Genomic DNA, 9,520 nt, shown 5'->3' on the forward strand with positions numbered 1-9,520 from the left:
AAGGGACGCAGCACCTACTGCGCCTCTTCCCCAGGGTTTTCTTTTTGTCCAAGTTTCCGCGTTTAACCTAAGTCGGTTATTTCCGGATCTTTCTTTCCGTGTCCTAGTCTTACCATAATTCCTCCGCGTGATTAGTATAAATAGGAGCCTTCGTTCCTCATATTTCTCACGCGAGTGTCCGCCCTTCTCTTCTCCCTTTGCATTCTAGACTTTGTTCTTACTAATTGGCGCCTACGTGCTTGAACCTTCGACCACGTAAGCTCGGATCCTTCCGGGTACCAGCCTCTCCGTTGCATGACCGACCAATTTGACCACTACACTCAATCAACTTTAATTAATCAATCGTTTTCCTCTTACGAGGGCACTCTCTTTGCATTCGCGTCGAGCATTCACTAATCGATCTTCTTAGTTCTTCTCGTTCCGTCAACATGTAAGTCTGAGGGTGTATTAATCTCTCTTTTATTTATTGTATTTTAATTATCGTATCATCATTGTAAGGTTTATGTCGAAAACACCATTAAAATCGATTTCTAAAACCGTCTTTAAAACCTGTTTTGCGAAATTCCAGTAGACAGACGTCGAGAAAGGACGCAGCAACTGCTGCGCCTCTTCGAAGGAGCGCAGCGCCGCGCGCTCTTCGTGAGGGCCGCCAGCCTTCTGCCTCTTTTCTTCTTCCTCCGTCCTCTGTAATTCGTATCAAATTTATTTCCTTTGTTTGTTCGTCTGTTAATTCTTCATCATGATAGTTTGATAATTCACATGTACATATTATCCATCATCATTAACATGTTTTAATTCATCCTAAAACCGACTTAAATCCCTAATAATCAATATTTGCGGGTTTTTCGTCATTAAATTCAATTCGGGTTTTAGAAATTCAATTCGTTCATATTGAGTTTCTGGGATTCATCGTTGATATATTTTTCATCTGTTTATTCATTAATTCGTCATCATTCATTATGTTTAGTCTAATTAATTTGTTTGGTTAGTTTGTTAACTCATTCATTAACATCGACCCTTCACATAATTAATCTGTCTTGTTTCCGTCTCATCCATGTTTTACTGTTTTATGACCTCAATCATATGTAAATAATTCGTTAATCACTTTCATCCGAGTCTAATATCGAAATCAATCCTTAAAATTAACAATTCACATTAACGGTTTGCAGTTCCGGCTTCACAGCCAGAACTCACCCTTGAAATGAGACGCAAAGAATCGCTGCGCCTCTTCCAAAGGGCGCGATGCTGCTTCTTTGTTCGAGATGAGTTCTGTCCCCAAACTCCTTTTCGCCTTGACGTAGTTTATTTGGTTTACGTATTAATTCACTAATATTCGTATTATCGCTAATTCCTGTTCGTAATTTGTTTCTTTTATTTCTTTTATTCCTTTTATCAAATTATCCGTTTTAAAGGTATTTTCGACGTAAATTGCCTTTTCCGATGTAATTAATGTAATTTTCATTATTGTAATTTATAATTATTGTTTTGTATCATTTGCTTGCTTTCACATGTAATCAACATTAAATCCAACTTCGACCAAATTGCATGATAAACTAATTGTTCACCGACTTAGTCTAATTCTCACATGCTAGGATTAATTTAATGGATGTTGCATTGCATGCATATAGCCGACAGTATATCAAGTACGAATAACTTCCCTAATCATTAGTAGAGGCCGCTATCGAGGCGGGCGGGATTAGGTGTTCGATCAAAAGAGCTTCCTAATACGTACCCTCACCCCTTACTCCAGATCTCCGTGAGCACCCGTGTTCATTGGCATCCACGAGAGTCATTCTAGACATAGAATGCTAAGGGTAACGATTGCTTAGTGTTCATGTCACTACTTTATGTCTTGACATGACATGAGGTATTCGAACGGTTCCAATTTCCCATAAAAATTGGTGGCGACTCCATACAAAATGCAAACGCTTGTCCCTCGTTTCTCACCAAGCGCCCCCGTGGGCGGCCCGCTGTCCACAGTTTGGACTTGATGTTTCGCCTACCCGAACATCAAAGCCCAAAAAGTATAATGTTGCACCATTGTGGAGGGCCATGACGGGCCGGGATTTCATTCTTACCAAAGAGTGTCTTGCTTTTCACATCCAAAACCCGATCTTGAGGCTTACATATAGATTTCTTTCGGGTACTCTTTTCGCCCGCCGTGATCCGGCCATTGTCAACCAATTGGACCTTGTATTTATGGAATCATACCTCAACATTCAAGGGAGAGATGGGTATCAATTCAATGCACCTCTAGTTATGCTAGAGAAATGGGCAAAGTTTCGAAATGGGAATGATGATGGAATGAAGCACATAGTGAATGGTGGACTCATAACTAGACTTGCAAAGCACTTTAACCCAAGGTTCAATGAAAACAATGAGTACACTCCGCTTGCGGGGAACACGAGAATTAATGAAGATCTCCTTATCGTCCAACACCATTGGATAACCCTTGAGGGGGTTGATAAGAGGATAAAGTGGTTGACAAAAGGGAGCGATCCACTCTATCTCCCAATGCATGATCTACCACGGGTCTCCCCAAGAAGAGGAAGCTTGTCCCCAATGCCCTCCTACCTCATCCCAAGTCAAACAAGGCAAACTCCACCTCCACAAAATCCACCACCACAACAAGAACAACAAACTCAAAATGAGAGGATAAAAGTGCCTCCTTACCCCTTTCCCTACCAACCATATAACCATCCAAATCCCTTCATCCTCCCCCGTGACGACTTTGTCACGGGAATTTTGCAAGATTTACACTACCGTCAATATGAGACCTCCGTGGACACTTATTATGCTCTTTACCCCCAATACTATGAGATGGCTCAAAAAGGACGGATTAGTGAGGAAGGAGCTTTCCCCTCATGGGCTCAAATGGAATTGCTCTTTCCTAACTCGGAGAAGGCTAATGAAGGGGCGAACGGTCGCAAAGGGGAAGAGAGTGGGGATTCTTGTGGAGGTGATACGGTGAAGCTTGAGAGTGAAGATGAATTCATGGATCCAAGTTTAAGTGATGCTTCAAAGGATATTTGGGATACCGATATTGAAGGAGATGATGCCGATATCTAGGAGACTACTTCATAGCTAGGTGGAGCGGGCAAGAGGCACCCACCTTAGTTCAAGTGAAGTTTTCTCATCTCTCCTCTTTATCTTTATTTTTCATGAAAAGAGCTTTGTATCTTGTTTCTTTGTACTTTATTTCATCTTGATCATTTGTTGGTTTAGTCCTAGAAACATCAAAGGACTCACACCTCGGTACCATTAAGGTGTTCTTTATTGTTCCCATTTGTAAAATCCAAAATGACAATCTAGTTTCATGCATAGCATAGTGTGTGCATGAACTATACCCATCCTTGACATTAGCAATAGTGTCTTATTTGGTTTGGGGAAGTTAATGCATACACAACGGGAGGTAATCTAAATTATCCTCCCCGTCATAACAAAAACCATGCATCATGTAGTGTAGCTTAGTGTAGAATTGCATTTAGTATAGAAATCATGCATCATCTTTGCATAATTTCCATCATTTTGGCCATTGAGGACAATGCCCATATTAGTGTGGGGATGGGAATTCTAACACTTAACTTTTATTCAAAAACCATTAAAATTGAAAAATTTCAAAAATCATAAAAATTGAAAAAATTGAAAAACCAAAAACAAGTTCATTTCCTTTGTATATATTGTTTTGTATATATTGTGTTTGTTCATCCTTTTTCACATTGATTGACTACGCCACATCCGAGACATGAGGATATTGAAGACCGCATGGTATGATCTTTCCAATCTCCTTTTTCCTCTTTATGTTAATGACTATGTGGCTTTATTTTGATTGATGCGGTACAACAATGTGCACTTAGGATTGCATTTAGTTTATATGCCATATTAGTTGGTAGAATCATTTGCATTAGGATGTGTATATGTTAGTTACATCATGGCATGTAGTTTGCATGTTAGAAAAATTTTGTGAAACCGTCTATTTGGGAAGCTTGACAAGTGTATATAGGCCCTAGTAGATGCTTTTTATTCTTAAGACTTTGCTTGTTAGAATACTTGTAAAACACCCTAGGATGTGTCATGCTAGTATCCTTTGACCCATGGTTTAAGGCCTAGTCAAGAGTACCTTGTGGTGTGATAACTCCTTGGCTACCGTTTATTCCAAGGTGACCCTTGAAACCATGCACCCATTGTAATACTCCGTATTTTATAATACTACTTAAGTCGGGTTAATTGTTTAGTCGATAATTACGTCAAGTTGTTTTACTTGACTCGCGTGGTATCGTAAGATCGAGTTGTTTTGTAAGTTAATTGAGACGGGTTTATATGGAATTCGAGATGTGAGCTAACCCATTTACCCTCGACCCATTTGAGTTTACCCAAATGTTTAATCCAATTAACCCAACACCCAACATCATGTCTTTAACCTAATTTTTACCCTAACACTACACAACCCTCATCTCACCTGCCTCCCTCGCTTCGACGGCACGCATTTTCAGATTCACACAAAGAGCCTTTCATTTGATTGAAGATTTCTCATCGATTCCAACCTAATTCGATTTCCCTGTTTGTAAGTTGATTTCATTCCATTGTTTATACTGTTTTAAAGTATTCGTCTTCAAAAAGTTTGAAAAGAGAATCCTGTTTATTTGATGTCTAGTTTATGCATATAAAAGCTCGTAGTCAAATTCTTTATGGTTTGTCCTAGGTGATTTATTTATGAACATGTCGCTGAAAAGTCCGTGAATCTGATTTGGTTGTGGAAAATGATTTGAAACCCTAATTTTTATGTCGATTCAGTTATGAGGCTTCTTCATACATCATCTTTGTATAGTCTAGATGATAATAGGATTTGGAATTTCTGAAAAATAATGTTTTAAACTCGTTTTATGAATCAATACTTTTTATGCGACGGTTTCTGTCAGTTTTTGGAAATCAGTCTGAAAACCCTTGATAAGTTTGGAATTTGAGAAAAACACGTTAGATATAATTTGTAGCTAAGACTCATGGGGTTTCAATCCAATTGGCCTTGTATCAATTTGATTTTTCTGGAATTAGTTATGTATTTTATTCCGAGTCTGTCATGTGCTGGAAAATCAGGAAAAGTCGTGTTTGTTCTTTAAGTTGATATTCCTATTAAGTTATGATGAGTCTAGGTGGTGTGCATGATTATTTGATTGAGTAGGTGGTAATTATACATAATTATGATATGTAGGTGATGGATATGTGAAGGATCGTAATTGGTTGCTTGTGTGTGCTTGGATTGCGAAAAGGTAGGGAAATACACTTGACTTCTTATCGTGTTGTTGAATTGTGTTGACTTGTTTGTGTTTCATATGACCAAATTGTGAACGTGACTTGATTCGTGGTCGTGGATTACGCTATGATATGGTTGACTGAACTGTTCATGTTGAGTGTGTTATCACAACATTTGGTAGCTGGCATGATTTCGTTCATTGATATACATATTGTATTGCATTGTTTACTGTTGGGCATTCATATGCATTGGAGATGGAGGATGTTGAGGTGATGTGGTGTGGTGATGATGATGTTGTGATAAGGCCCAGGCGGGTTCTGCAGGACTTGCCCTGGTGTCCTCAACAAGTGCGGTGCGGATCGGCTACGGTCGATATATATAGTCTACCGGGGATCGGTATGGCTGGGTTGTCCGGGTTATGAGATATGAGTTATGAGATATGAGTTATGAGATATGAGTAATGAGATATGAGATGAGATGGAGATGGAGGTGACGGAGGAGCATGCATATCATATTTTGTTGTTGCATTGTATTACCCTACTCAACCTCGTGGTTGACCCTGTGTATTCGTGAACACCTGTGATGAACCTTTTAATGGGGAGCAGGTTGACAGGTACCTCAGAGACTGATAGGAGCTGGATGGGAAGAGAGCTTGGATTGCCTGACTTAGAGCTAGCCCACTTTTATTTCTGTTTAGTTATCAGACTTTATTTTCAGTTTGAGACTTGTTTCATTTCAGATGTATAATTATATAAATTGCCTTGGAGTTTAATTTGTTATTCACTACCTCGGGAAACCGAGATGGTAACAGTCCGGTTTATTAGGGAATGTCTTGCTAAAGGCTCCTTCATAAACCGGGGTGTTACAAAGTGGTATCAGAGCATACGATCCTCAGGCCTAAACCAATGAACCCAATGAACGTAGGATGTGTCTAAATAAAATGAACCCACAGGAATAAACTGTTAGGAGCTCACGGTGCGGTTAAGAAGGCGCCCTTAATGCGTGCTCTTTTGCCCTCTCGCTTTTGAACCTGGTAACCCGAGAGAAATTGAGGTAATGGGGTAGTTAGAAGGAAACCTTGGATATAATCGAGTTGATGTATACCTTGAGACCCATATATTCTAACCATTCTGCAGGACAACGTTACGGTAAGTATTTTGTATGAATGATGACGCGATCATATGATGTTGTGGAGATGAGAAATGAAATTTTCGTGTTCAGGTTGATAATCAATGAAGTGTTGGATTGTGGTAATCACGAGCGTGAAAATGATTGCGAATTGATGATATTTATCTGGATGGATGTTGAATGATGTGTTGATAGTACTATTATGTCTAGTGATATGCGGTTATGTGATCCCGAAGCCATGCTAGTATAGTATCGTGATAGTAATGAGAAACACTATTGAATTGCATGTTTCTAGTCATAGCAATCGTGATTTAGATGTAAGGAGTAGATCGTGATGCGAAGGGATTCTATGAGATAGATGTTTACGTAAGTACAAAGTGTGAGATTTAAGTTGGGATGGGTTAGTATACATAGTATGTTCATAAGAGCTTGTAACATAGTAAAGAATGACCTAGTGCTGAAACTCGTTTTGTCTGATTTTACTCTTTAAATGACCTTACTGCCATTTTTTTTATGTTTACTGTCTATGGATGAATATTTTATGAGAGATATCCTCGTGAGTTAGTGTTCATTTGGCGTTTGTTTCATGCTTATAGGATATACGGATTAGGAGTAATAAATATTTTAGTGGGCTGTGGTTAGGAAGTTCCTGTGCAGTGATGTTTTGACCAACGATTTTGTAAAAATCCTCATTTAAATTGTATTAATAATTTTTACATAATTCCAACTCCTTCGATCAGAAGATTCGCATATGCTTTCAAATTGATAAGCCACGAAAATTCGTGATGTCTCTATATTAAATGGTAAGTTTTTCAAACTGACCCAAGTTTCGGACCAATTGCTGCCACATACTTGCTTGGACCAACTGAGTTGCAAGATCCTTTAAAAATTGAATTCTTGAGCTTTGGACCTCATTCTTTTTCTCACGAGTTATTAACTCTCTGTATGTTATAAAAAGTAATATAACTCAAGTTTTCGTTGAACGGTTATTTATTCATGACTTTTGAAAGTTACAATGTGAATCATGACTTGTAAAATGTGCGTTCTATGTTAAGTTTTCATATAATTGTTTGGTTATTTCGTGAGCCTTATTAATGTGACCTTATAATGTTTTATATCATGATAGTAGCACGCATGTACAGTAGTTATGTATCTTAACAAGTGATAAAATTAAAATTTAGTTGATAACATTGTTGGCATGATAGTATGAGTGAAATTGAATAGCTTAATTTGATTCTTAATCGAGGGTGAAATATTTTATACGAGTCCAGTTGTTTGCATATTTTATATATGTTTGGCATGTTGTAATATCTCTGGTGTGTTCATCATATTTGCGTAGTAGTCGGATATATGTAAATATAAAACTATATTGTCATATCTTGGTAAAGTTGATGGCGTTTTAATTTGATTGTTCTAATATACTCGCACGAATAATTATAATAATTATGTTTAAATGTTTACACGTGGATGGTAGTAATGAGTATGTCTAAATGTTCACACATGTAGGATGTCATCTGAGTTCTCATGTCTTTTATGTGAGTCTGTGTGCCTATAGTTATACTTATTACTTTCATTGCATTAATTTATTTCAGTTGAACCTAAACTTATGATATGATAATAAAATAGTGTTGTTGTTCCTTATTGGATATGTTCATAGTTGTATTGTCATGAAATGCTAAGGTGATTGTTGCAATTGTCACGATATTTGAAATATAGTTTATATAGTTACGATATAGTTACGATATTTGAAATATATTCTCGAACCGTCGAATTATAATGGGATAACCCTTTGATGATTCACATGATATGCATTGGTTTAAATGATAGTCGTTATAGTTACGTTTAATTGAACCTACAATTGCCTAATTGTTCAAATCGTGCAAATCGGAAAAGTTGTTGAAGTTGCTAGTAATTTATCATAGATAAGGTTCTACAAAGTATATGATGGCAAATGTGTATGTTTAAGTTGTTTATGCGAGATCTTTTGTTTTACTGAAAATGAGTTATACTAAGTTGCTGGACACAATTGAACGATATGGTTGCTAATGAAGTAATGTTGTGGTTGTCATGGATCATATGTTGCTACTTTTATTGGGAAATATGTTTTCAGAATTGATATCGTGCAAACAATTTTGATAATTTAAAATATGAATTTTGAGTATGTTGTTGATTGTTTAAATTCATCGGCCTAATTCGTGACTGAACCAAAGAGTGAGTAAATGGTTGTATGGACATGTCAATAAGATCCTGTGATTGTGATGGATAGTAGTGGTAGATCTATTTTCTGTGATAAGTTTACAAATGTGAGAAGTTTCTTAAATTGTTTTGTTATTTTTACTCTCGCTCGTTCATGGTCTATAATTGATCATCAAATTTGCTTAATTACATACATGCCCTTTGCCCTCGTGCCTACTCTATCCCAACACCAACTTTGATTATGAAGACCATTAGTTAGTGAGCTATTTTCGTCATATGCGAGGACGTGGTTGAGTTTTATTTTCTTTGTCGAGGTAACACGGTATTACCGTCCCTAATACTTTATTATTGTTCGGGGTTGTATGTGTATGTGTCATTATTTGTCATCGTTTTATGATATCAATTTGTACAAGGTAATTGTGAATTTCTGGTGATTGTCATTATTTCGGTTACTTAATTATGAATTTTGAAAGTTGCTGCATGATGTTTGATTGTTGAGATTGTAAGTTATGTGAGTTTCATATAAAAGTTAATCAAACATGAATTATGTGATGTAACCATGTAATACTCGATATGAATTCGTAACATGAACGGTAGGCTTATGATATGAGTATGAACCTTGTTATATGATAATATAATCTTAATCGTTTCGGTGGGTTTTGTGTAAAGTAGTCTCAATTATAGAAACGCTATTACATTGCTTGAATTTTGCCTAGTGTCTTTCTCTAAACCTGATTTGCAGAAATATGGATTTTACTTCTATGATGTGATTACTGATATGAAATATTTTAATCCGTCAAGTATGAACTATGAGTTAGTGATTGTCTACATTGATGTAAATGTGTTAATTTGGTATCAAAGCATCCAAGTAATTGTTACCTTGATTTTGTGTAATGCGTAGCATGAAATTGACAAGTGTGTTTTGTTCTTTGGAAAAGTCGGATG

At 37.0% G+C, this 9,520-nt stretch overlaps 1 long non-coding RNA gene across 1 annotated transcript; it reads left to right on the forward strand.

The window, feature by feature from the left end:
- Positions 1 to 4,477: 4,477 nt before the first annotated feature.
- LOC141615174 (uncharacterized) lies at positions 4,478 to 6,112 on the forward strand. Its single transcript, XR_012529685.1, has 3 exons — positions 4,478 to 4,564; positions 5,210 to 5,267; positions 5,857 to 6,112. It is a non-coding gene; the product is annotated as an uncharacterized LOC141615174 (long non-coding RNA).
- The last annotated feature ends 3,408 nt before the right edge of the window (positions 6,113 to 9,520 follow it).

The sequence above is a fragment of the Silene latifolia genome, chromosome 11 (genome assembly GCF_048544455.1).
Source record: "Silene latifolia isolate original U9 population chromosome 11, ASM4854445v1, whole genome shotgun sequence".
NCBI classification, from domain to species: Eukaryota; Viridiplantae; Streptophyta; class Magnoliopsida; order Caryophyllales; family Caryophyllaceae; genus Silene; species Silene latifolia.